Below are 12,316 nucleotides of genomic sequence, written 5' to 3' on the forward strand. Positions count from 1 at the left end.
ACACATATCTGAAGTCAGATTTTCAAGCCAAAGCATTTGGCTGCAACAACAGACAATGTTGTAATGTAATGTTGTAAAATTAGCATTCTTGTGTCTATATTCAGCCTGGCAATGAATAGAAACTTGCAGAAATAAGACAGCCTGGTCCATTGTCTTGGCTAGAAGTGGTATTCAAGGAGAATGTTCATGGCTATTACATTAGGTATAATGACTTTGACTTTCAGAATTTGCCATGGAAGAGCCTCTTTTTCCCTCTTTGATGCATAAGGGTCTTGGTCTCCAGCTCCGGTTTCATGGGCATTTGTCAGAGATCTGAATGTTAGTCAGAGACATGACTCACTAATTGTAGAGCATATGGTGACCCCCAAGGAATAGCCACTACCTGGCCATCTGGGAAAGTTGTAGGAGACTGTAATGAAAAAATGTGTTTGTAGAAGAAGTTTCTTCGCATATATGGGATATATTTTAGGCTAAACCAGTTTATGTCACTTATAATTTTTTTCTCCTATTAGACTGTGGAACCTTTGCTTTTTTGTAAACATGGCATGGCAGGCACACAGTCATGGTTACTAATTTTGCTTAAGTTTTTGTGGGTGATGGATAACACTCATGCAAAGATGTGGCTGAAACTGTTTAATATCTGAATCTTAACTGCAAAGCCCTCTCGTAAGTCCTGCAACTGAGGTGATGTAAAGGGTGTCTTTAAGAACACGTTTCACAGTAAGATGACAGAAAATTTTGTATAGCGTATGTTTATACTGAGGCCAAGTGAGAACTGGTATTAGAGTATGTATCAGTCATGGGAGGGAAGCCATTGTTTTGCAAGGATGTATTGTAACTTTTCTTTCACAACACCGGACATTGTTCAGCAAAATAGTTAGTTAAATGGCTAACTGGCTGCCTGCTGAAGATTTAGCCACATTAAACTGTAAAGATAAGCATACGCTTAACAACTTCGCTGAAGCTGCCCTGCATGAATTTCAGGAAAATTTACATTTACTGGGGCTTCAGTGTGTGCTTAGAGTAAGCTTGTATCTCAATACTTCGCTGAATCAGGATATTAAGTTTGCAAAGAAAATTAAAATAGATTCACTGAGAATGATGTAAATCTTTATGTTCACAGTAGGGCACATGAGCAAAGCTGAATATCCTAGTAATAAAAGTACCTTGTAACTTGTGGAATGAACAAAGTTCCCAAAATGGTTATTGCATGCCGTATTTTCTGTTTTGGATTATTGAAATAGAATTACTGAGAATTAAGTTGTATAAAAGGCATTTTCTTTTTTATTTTCATAATTATTCTGTCACCCACATAAAACTTTTTTCTATCTTGAAATGGTCTTAGTTGGTACTGGAAATTGCTGTAGGATAAGTAAAACCAGTCTAATTGAGATTCATAAATCCACCTTTTAACAAGTACAATTAGGAATAGTTATTAGAGACCAGCTGGAAAACATTAGGGATAAAAATTTACCGTAGGAGGTTTTTTTATGTGTTTGAACCATTGTTTGATACCAAAACCTAAATTAGATCACCAGAGAAATGAACCTGCTATTTAAAATCTAATTTGTACACAGAAAGTTAATTCAAATATTCTTATTGATAAAAATTTTATTATTAGGTCTTGTTAAACTGCCTGTTTTTAATGGAAGTCTGACTTTTACTATGCTTTTCCTATAATTAAAATATGAGAAGTAGCAACTTGATTATATTGAATGCATTTGTGTCCAGTGGCTGTGTAATAAACTTTAGTGCTAGTCAATTCTATTCTCTATTATGATTTTTGAAAGTAGGGAAGTTTATTGGGCCTAATTCCAACCCAATTCAATTCAAAGGAATTGTTCAGTTAGTGCATTTTGGATTAACATTTTAGGAACCTAAGCACAGATTTTCAAACGTATTAGCATACAACTTGACACCTGGGGAGATAGGAAAGAAGTAATTCACTGAGACTATCTCCCACTAAGGAATGCTATACCAGAATGTAACAACATAGCAATGGCTGTGTTGGGTCAGATCAAAAATTCTTCTAGTCCAGTATTCGGTCTTCAGCTGTAGCAGGTAGGCAGTGGCAAGCCCACAGCAATATTTCCCTGAATATTCTCCTAGTTTAGTTTTCCTGAGCTCTTTCTACAGCTGGTGCAGAGAAAGAGAGGCTGCTCTAGTGGCTGTGTCGGAAGAGACTAGCTTTGACATTGTGTGTAATACTGCAGACCAGTCTTTTTAAACTGGAGTTTGCCGTTGCGTATTCCCTTGTTACTAGCATGACTTTCACAATCACTTCAATATCTAAGACTCAAGTTTTTCAATTCTGTTTTAAAAAAAAACACAATAACTTTAGAGAAAATGTATTTATTTATTAATAATCTATTAATATTTTTCATTATTGTACCAAGAAAACCATTCTAACAATTTATGTTGGCTATGTATAATACTCAATAACTGCTCAATACAGGAAATTATGGTATGTGGAAAATCCTTCCTCAAACTTTTGGTTGAGTTTTCACATTACTCCTGTTGCAATTCAGGCTTTATTTTGGAAGTGCTGTTGGAACAAAGAGGGAATGCTTTTAGCATAATTGAACTGAGTGTCTTAAACAGCATCTCATCAGTCAACTTTGAATTTTTTCTTCTTATTTGTCGTTAATTGTATTTCCCTCCTGGAAAATTGGACAAATCAATGTAAATTAAAGAAGATTATTACTATTTTTTTAGGGTAAGTAGGTAAACACTGTTAGCCATAATAAGCCATCTGTGAACAATACAAATCAAGGGTGTAAATACACTGCAGTCAAATGTTTTACACCGTTGATAAATTTGACACATTTATTACTCATCTAATTAAATTGCGCACGCAGAGCAGGCAGGAACCTAACAATATATGCAGATGTCAAATGGGTATTTAGTACACTTCTGATTAAGATCAGCTAGTTTACATCACACTGTGTTGATTTGTTATGATCAAACAAAACATGTTCAATAGAAAAGAAAATGATTGAGCCAAATTCTGTTCTACCTAAATCTGAGTTTAAATTCGATTAAACTCAGTGGTGTTAGTGGAACCGTATGGGTGAAAATAGCAGGAAAAGAGGTCATGAGTTGTCAGGTGTTCTCTTCTGCAGCACTTGTTTGGCTAGCAGATGCTCTCATTGAAGCTAATGCAGTGTCAGAGAACTGGTACACAGGAAAGTGAGGCTGTATCTGTGGGACACCCTATAGCGATACCACAGGGAGTCATTAGTTTGGGTACAGCAGTTGCTTGACAGAATTCAGTGGCATGTGGTATTCATATGGTCAGGTTAGAGTGTTGCAGTACTTTGGAGATTAGAGATCAGTAAGACCCAGGGAAGCTGGTGAGGAAGGCCAAATTGTACATGAATTATGTGACACTTTATGTTTAAATAATCTTTGTAACAACATGCCTATGGAGGTAGACAGTAGAACCTTTTCAGTTTCCATCTTATTTGCACAAAACCCAATCCCCGCTGCCTCTTTTGTTCATCTGCTTTTCAAATACTTGCAACAACAATCAGTTTCTTAGTGGGTAGGAATTAGGCTTTCTCCTTTTTGTCAGTTCACTCCTACAACCTTTTTCTTTGTGAAGTATAAGCAAAAGGAAAGAGCATCTCTCTGTCTCCTCTTTGAAAGGCATGAGGCAGTTGGTTCCAATGCTGTTCCTCTGTGGCTTGCAGCAAAGGGAGGGAAAGTTGGGTATTCTTTAGCTGGCTTTTGTCTATCTGCATGTATAAATCAGCTAAAGCCTTAGGCTTAGCAACATACAATTCACAAGGAAGAAGAGTGCAGGACAGCAAAGAACTTGTTTACCAATTTTTTTTCTGCCCAACTTTATGAATTGGGTCACCACCTAGGAAGGTGGTTTTATTTGTTATATAATCAAACTGGTTTGTACTCAGGCCAGAGCCATTTATTTGAGGCAATTAATTACCATTTGTTATTCCTTCCAAATTTACTTTTTAAAGAATTGCATTGCCAGGGGCATTCTATTTTTGGCAAGACTAGCATAGTGCCACAATTGGGGTACACACATCCATATGTGTCAAATCCCTGCAGTGGCCTACTTGATTCCTTGTGGAATCCTGTGAAGGCAGTTAGCACAAGCATAAATACCAGGGAAAACCTGTGCTTGCCAATAATGGAAAGCATAGATGCAAAGACTTTGCTCATCAAGCTTATAGCTGGCTGGAACTCCAGAAAGTGGAATGCTAAATGTAGAGATTTTCTGATTCCCAGCCCTTAATTCTCTGTGATTTATGGCACTGACTGAGTCAGAAGAGATAGTTTCAGAAACTGCAGCTGGGACTGTTGAGGGCTTGTACCACAAAAACTGGCATTTGGAAGTCCATCCAAAACAAACTGGCAGTCAGTGGCATACCAAGACATTTGCTGCTCTCAGTCCACTCCATGTATAAATGGGCAGATACGAGGTGCTTTAGAGGGATCTTTTAGCTCGGCATCAGTCAGAGCAGCAGGCCGGAAAATAGAATGTACATGATTTAGATTACTGTGATCAGTGTTTAAGAAGAATAATCACAGATTTCAGAACATTTAGAGATAAAAGCACTTGTTTCTGGTGACTGTGTTTTGTTTACTACATCCAGGAGTATCAAGGAATCTAGTGGGATTTCAGGCCTTTTGATTACTTTGAGCTGTGACTTCTTAAGAGTGTAGGAGTCTGCTTAGTTTTCTGGACTGTTTCTAAAACAATAGTCTTCCTTTGTGGCCTTGCAGCCACTGAAAAGCAGATTGCTGATAAGAAGTTCATAATATTTTAGTTTATACTAGTATGTTCTTTTAGAGCTAAAAAGCTGATGTAATTCAACAGAGACACCATTAACTTTAGCAAATTTAAACCACTACAGTAAGAGAGCATGAAACTCATCCCATGATTTGATTTTGCTGCTGTATTCTCAATCTGTTTAGGAGATAACTCAATAACATTTTCCAGTCAGCTTCAAATTAAATGCAAAATCTTTGTTCAACTGAATAACTTCTAACTTAGAAATAGCCAGAAATACCCTCCCCTGAATGTCCTGTGCCTGGAGGAAATTTTGTGCCATGTTTTGCACCACTGGTAAAACAATCTACTATGACTTTGTCTCAGAAAATACACTAATTTTAATCTGAAACTCTGAGAGTATCTCTCTCAATTCACTTCCTCATGGAAGCTTGCAGAGCATTTTAAGTGTTTCTAATTTTTTAGCTGGTATTTTAGTCTCTTTCTTTTATGAATTCCCAGTCTACTGCTGGAAGTTTGTCAAGAGAATTGTACATATTCCTATACTGTTTGTGTCTCCAGGTACTCCTCCTTCCAGTGCTATGGTACCTTGTGTCCCACACACCCTGCTCCCTCCCCCAGCATTACAATGTTCTTTACAAGTTAGATTTTGCCCTGGTCTACTTTGACGATTTTATTGCTCACTGACTTCTTCAGTGACACACAGGAAGTGAGCATTTAGGACAAAAAGTAAGGAAGGCTTCATTGAAATGAAGACACGTTAAATGTGTTTTACCATTTTTGAGAAGACAGACGCTTACCTCCCAGTCGTTTTCTAATAATATGACTCCGGCTTTAAGCAAGTCCTGCTCTGCGTATCTGGCAGCAGGTCTTGTAACTAAGTAGTGGTACACATAATTGTATGTACCTTGTTTCCGCACTTTTCACCTGTCAGTCTATTCCTTCGCTCTTCCTTTCTCAACTTGAATATGACTTTCTTCCCAAATTTCTCCTTGGTGTTTGAAACCACTCTCAGCAGCAGTTCAATAGTGTTGTGGGACCAGGTGAATGTCAGGCTCCTTTTACGATGTAGCAGTTTAAATGATGAGATGAAATAAGAGTCCCCCTCAATGCTAGTACCCTTGTTCTTTCGCTTGAATGATTGAAATGCCTGTAAGCCAGTACTAGGGTGAAGGAAACAAAGGCAGGCATTAACACATCTGCTGTATTTATGAACTAGTTAGAACTGCGGTTTATTGACCATTCCAATTGCTTTTGGTGTAAGATTTCAGGTGGAAACATTTCGTTACTGAAGATCTTGCTGTTCTTTGGACTTAAATTTTTTTTTCCTTGACACTGCTTTCATTTTATTACGAACTTTATCCAAATAATCAAATTCAGCCCAGTATAAGACATAAGGTCTCTTCTTGCTGTGGTCAAGTGTACATGCATAATTCCTTTTAATGCATCAGCACATCAAGAAGAAAATATACCACTTGGTGCTCTCAAAGCCTCAGCTTGAATATTAAAAAATACATTCCTGTAGCAGGTGTACATGTATGTATCCGTTGTCAGAACATGGAAAAGCATATTTTCAAGTCATTTAAAATACAGGAGTCAAACCAGATATGGGTGTACTTGCTGGCTGCATTGACCCTCATGTTTTTAGGCAACAACTGGTTATTTGGATACTAATGTAGAACTGACTGACAAAATGAGCACATCAGATTTACATCATTTATATCTTCTTTTGAAAATGAGGACATATTTTGTAGGGATAATTTACAGCGAATTATCTTTGAACCACTGTCTGAAACCTTGGAATACTTTAAATGATGCTGTCCTGTTCATCATTAAGAACTATTTCACACTGAAATCTTCCGTTATGTGAGAGAAATCTTTGGGAAAATTACACTTGTGTATAGTTCTTCATGTAATTAGAAGGACTGTTCTCAGGTCTGCGAGCATGGGAGTTTAGGGAGAAATATTAATGGCATATGAAATAGACACACACACACATATATAAAAGAAGCTCTGTGTGTGCATGTGTGTGTGTATATATATATAAAAATTTGAATACTCAATACATTTTATTTTCTGGGGTTTTGGTTCCGTAGGTATTTCTTTCATTTGGTTAAAGAATGGCCAATTTTTTTCCATATTGCTGACAAAGGTGTTCATAGTAGGTATATATTTAGGTAGATATATCAGGTGGTGCAGCATACATGACAGCAAGTGGAATATCAGCAGCTTCTTTTAGATCCTTGGATCAGTATTCAGTTTTTGAAAAAGGTAATGGGAGTTGTAGGATTAATGTAAATTCATGTGTCTTTTTCTAAGCACATAGCAGAATAAAAAAAACACCACAAAACACACCAATACCTAAAAGTACCTATCTAAATAAAGTTATAATTGCCACATGAGACCTTGCAATAAAATGTTTAAGTACCAAACCATTTTCAGAAGATGTAGAAAAAGGACAATAAAATTGGAGATAGAAAAAAGGAATGAAAGGAATAGAGAACATATATATTCTTAATTAGTATGGGAAGCTTTATGAGGGGAATAATAATCTAGAAAACAAAAATGACATTGCTTTTAGATGTGGTTAGGCTGCCTGATATAGAATATTTGTATTTACTGATAGATTTTCTACTTCATGTTGCTTATTAATTATGGGAATAGGATGTATATTCTATGCCAAGTCCTTATGTGTATTATAGGTGAGGATCAGGCCATTTATTTGAGGGGAACATGTCTTAAGCATAGGCAGAAAAAATTATTGAAGAATATCACAGTAAAGCTAATCATAGTTGCAGAGAAAGCTATAAATTAATTACTTGAGCTGGTTCTGATCATACAATAAAAGGAATCACTAGAGGGGATAATTGCAGCAGCTCATTCCAGTCAAAACTGTGTTCGTATGTATTCCTCATACTGACCATTGTGTTTATTTGGAAAAAAAAATAAAATAAAAAAGGCTGGCTAGTTTACCAATATCTGTACTATATCAGTAACCATTTTTAGACTAGGTATGTTATTTGCCTTAATGAAACGCTCAGGCAGTAGAAGTGAATTGCTTGCAAACTATATAGGGTCAGCTCATGCTAATTTTTAATGGAATTTCTCCTTTAAATATTCTACAGTGATGCTTCTTCATTTTGTCACCTCTTTGTATATGTTTGCAAACATTATAATTTCCATTATATTTTCTGAACTGATGGGATAATGTATCATATCAATCTGCATGTTGGCTTTTAATTTAATTTAAGTTTTATTTAATTATTTTTAATTTCATGAATGGAAGTTAAAAGAATATGTTTTAAAGTTATTAACCTACAGTGCTATTAAAACTAGAACTATTAATTAAATGTAAACAATAATAATATTGCTGGTGTAAAATTTGTTAAGAAAGCTGAACAGTCATTTTTGTAGTGAATCTTTATTTCGCTGGCAAGATACGTAATTGAAACAGATATTGGTCTGTTAAGGCATCTTGCAATTTATTTGTTGTGATTTGACTGTGTTCAGGTTCACCCTGATGCAAGCATATTACACCCAGCTGTCGTTAATGTTCTGTCAGCAAACCATATGGGATTGATAATGAGTAATTATCATGTAAGACTTTTTTGTAAGTATTGAAATTAGTACATAATATTAAACATCTATTACAATACAAACCCTTCTTGATCACCATTCCAATAAGAAGAAAATGTAAACCAGAGTTAAGGTATTTTTCATATTCATATATTTCTCATAAACTGTGGAGCTTTCTACTCTGAACTAGTGAAATCAATATTCTCTAACCATTTTAAAAGTCCCAGTGACCTCCTCCTCCCTTGCTAGCAGTGTTGTTCTAGCATAGAAATGAAATCAGTTTGTGACTTAGACATGAGATTGTGAATGGCAATAAATTCTTCCAGATACAAGATGTTTGTGATGTTTGCTCTTTAGAGATGGTAGCTGAGTATGACACATTTATTTTTTTTTTTTTAACACCAAAGAAAATAATTAACATCACTCAGCTACAAATCAGTTTATGCAAATATATTTGCACCTTATTTTATATTTCACTTGTAAATCACGTGCTCATTTGCTTTGAGCCTCTACCAATTGAATATATCTGAGTTGGGCCAAAACCATTGGTGGTAAAACTCTTTTGACCCAACTGGAATCAGAACAGATTTAAATGTGTTATGAAGTATCTGATTTCGTGTCCCTCTCTCACCATTTTTCCATGCTGTTCCTGTGTTATGTGGCACCGATATAAGCTAAATTTATTAATGAAGCATGACACTAGTGTATATTTGATAGGCATTGTCTTAATTTGCTGCAAAATTTGTGATTTATCCCAAATATTCTTAATATCATTCCCCTTCTGAGGTGAACAAATGCAAATAATTAATAGAATTCCACTTCTGCTAAGGAAGATGATTTCTTTTTCTAATATGGTGTGACTGTCGGGTGGATTTTTTTCAGAGTTATTCCATTCAGTTCTGTAGCAAGTGATCTGTATTTTAAAATTCTCATGTTTTTGCAGTGAAACTTTTAATAATAATAATATGAACAAATTGTTTCCTACTTTATAAAATGGCTTTGTGTATTCCAGTAATGTAAATTTTTTAAATTTTACTTTGAATGCTTCATGACCATTTGCCTCAATAAAATGAAATTCTGCTGCAGAAAATGTTGATGACAGCACCAGTTCCAGGTGCTATGATTGATTTAATTTGCAATAAGTTACAAACCCAATGCTTAGTAGATATGGTCTGCTATTATTGTCTGCTTGGTGGGGACAAGTTAGAGTTAGATATCAAATCGTTAATTCTTGTTGCAAATTGTGGATGATAAAGATGTAGATTTCATTACTGCTGATGAGAAGCAGGTAAAAAACCTCTTTAGATAAACAGATTGAAGGAGACAAAGTTTGGGCAAGTGTTTTTATTTTATTTTTTTAAATTCTGTTTCTAGCATTTGGAAATCATAACAATTTTAGTTCATGTTCTACACACACAAAGTAATACCAGAATACACATATCAAATACAGACTTGGATTGTGAACCTTGTGAAATCAGGTGCAATCCCAGTAATTTAAATGGTTAGTGCTGGGGTACAGTAGGTATATACTAGGTTTTGGAGACCTTTTTAGCATCTGCATCTGTGTCTCTTTTGTAGTCAGGAATTTATGACTTTTGTAGTGAGCTTTTCTCAAGCAGCAGAGTATTGTTACAAAGGTAAATTTGCCCATGACAACCTTGTTAAATAATTTCAGATCAAAGTGAGAATATTTATATCACAGAGCTGTCCTATGATCTTGAAAGTGTTTATTTTGTTACCAAAAGCTACTTCTTTGAAGTTGCTAAAGCATATCTAAATATCTAAAGCATTCTCTATCAGTGTCTCTCGAACACCACACCTAGCAAGTTTTTGCAGAAAGAGCCCAACACTTGTTTACATGAAGAATGTGACACCCAGTGTTCTACAGACATAGGTCAAAATAATGCTATTGGAAAGATTTTATATTCAGCTGATGGACTTAGGTTATTCTGAACTAGAGAAAGATGGTAATCCTTCTCTGATGGTAATCTCTGATGGTAATCACTGTAGGATGTTTGGTACTTACTAAGAAGGCTGAGCAGGCACTGCCTGGTTAAGTCAGTTCTTTGCTTCTCCTGCTTTTGATGGAATGTCATTCAATATCAGATCTTTATTCAGTTCATTGCACAACAAAGATTGCACTATGTTGTTTCAAAGCATCTTTTTTTCCTGGGGCAAATGTACCACATTCTGTAGAATTGGCAAAAGCTCCTGTTTTGTCCACCTCTAGCTAGCAGGCATTGCTCATCCTACCCTCTGCTGGTTTCCAGTCTGTCGAAGATATACTGTTGTTCTGTTTGTTTTTACAGTAGAAGCCAGCTAGAAATGCCTTTCACAAAAGAATAGCCAAAGCAATGTGGATATGGTATAGCAGGCTGCATACGATACGAATCTCTGAGATTGGGATGAGACTTCAGATAGGATGTCCCATGAGGTTTTTTTATCTTGAAACAAGGATAGAAGAAATGGGTTTAGTGGATCTTCTTTTACACTGGGGCAAAACTTGCACTGAGGCAGCAGCTCAGGGGAAGAAGTGTAACTGAGAAACACCAGAGGAAAGTGAGTGGGTGATTTTGTTTGTTTAGTCTTCTCCAGCAGATGTACTCAGTCTTATTCTCCGTTCCAAAATGGGGAATACTGAGCCACTCCCAGATTAATCCATACAGGTTCTGAGGAGGGTCCAGTCTGAGGGACTAAAACAGGAGTGTGAACCCTGAACAAAAATCCTCCTGGGGTGGATTTTTGGCAATACTTTGCAAATTTTAGGTCTGCAGGAAAGCACTTAAATGTGTGTTTATTTTTAATTAGACCCATAAGTCACATTGATTTCAATGGGAAAAGAGTGTTGTAAGTTAAGTGAACTCCTGAACTGAACTCTGTTTTATACAGCATCTAACTTCAGAGAGATCTTTGCAAGCTGAGCCATCTGAAATGCATATGGAAATCCCAAGGCCACAGAGAAGATTTGCCAAAGATATAGCTTTAAAATCACAATATCTCCATCTTAACTGAATGATGGCAACTGCATCATCACACTGCTAGCCGAAGTTTGTTTATCCTTTGTTTCACACACGGTATCCAAAAAACAGGTACTTAGGATCTGATCTACCCTTGTTTTGCTTGAGCACAACATGATAAAAAGCAGCTTTCTGCAAAATCTATCTCTTCATGTTGAAAGGACATTCATTTGTGACTTCACATTCCTCTTATTTCAATATGTTCCCTGCTTTGTGCCTTGTACACTGAAAGGAACTGTGGAGAGCCCCACTGCATCGCTCCAGACACCCAGCCTGGAGGTATAAACTCCCCAGGCCTCTCGAGCAGTGAATGCTCGAGCCTTTGCTGAGAAAGAGGGCAGGTTACGACTGAGATAGTTCGTGGACACTGAAGAAATTAATACTGAAATTATGCACCAAATGCTGACCTAAGTGATAACAAAGCAAAACCTTTCTATTCCATGCCTGATAACAGTTTTAATGATCAGAATAGAATGGAAACTCTGTGATATTTTTATTAATATCTTTCTCATAATTAATTCTCTTTCAAATATTACTTCTTCCTTTTTTTCAGGAATGCCGCTTGTGGATGACCTTGTCTGTTTTCTTTTCAACTTTGCCCATACATGTCACTTCTAACATCCTGCTTTATAGCTATAAACCCTCAGCACAACTTGCAGACAAGAACAGATGATTCAGTACTATCTAGTGCATTAATGTACAATCAAGCAGAACTTAAAATACAAAGGAAGCCTTGTTGATTGTGTCATCCAAAAGCATGAGGCAGGAAGTTGAGAGACAATACTGGGCATTTACTTCACAAATGAACAACTTTGATCTTGAAAATCTTTATATGTTTGCTTTCATATAATTCTTACTGGACTTTTCTGGCTGCCACACAATCACTGAGTTGCTCTGTATGCAGTACATCCTCTTTGTATGTTCCCTGTTTAGAAAGCTAAGCAGAGCCTTCATGGAAGATTTGGAA

General features: G+C 36.2%; 1 protein-coding gene across 10 annotated transcripts in view; it reads left to right on the forward strand.

The window, feature by feature from the left end:
- Positions 1-12,316, forward strand: part of MEGF11 (multiple EGF like domains 11) — a 293,113-nt gene that overhangs the window by 13,491 nt on the left and 267,306 nt on the right. The gene's annotated exons all lie outside the window — the stretch shown is intronic.

Source organism: Ciconia boyciana, chromosome 8 (genome assembly GCF_034638445.1).
Source record: "Ciconia boyciana chromosome 8, ASM3463844v1, whole genome shotgun sequence".
NCBI classification, from domain to species: domain Eukaryota; kingdom Metazoa; phylum Chordata; class Aves; order Ciconiiformes; family Ciconiidae; genus Ciconia; species Ciconia boyciana.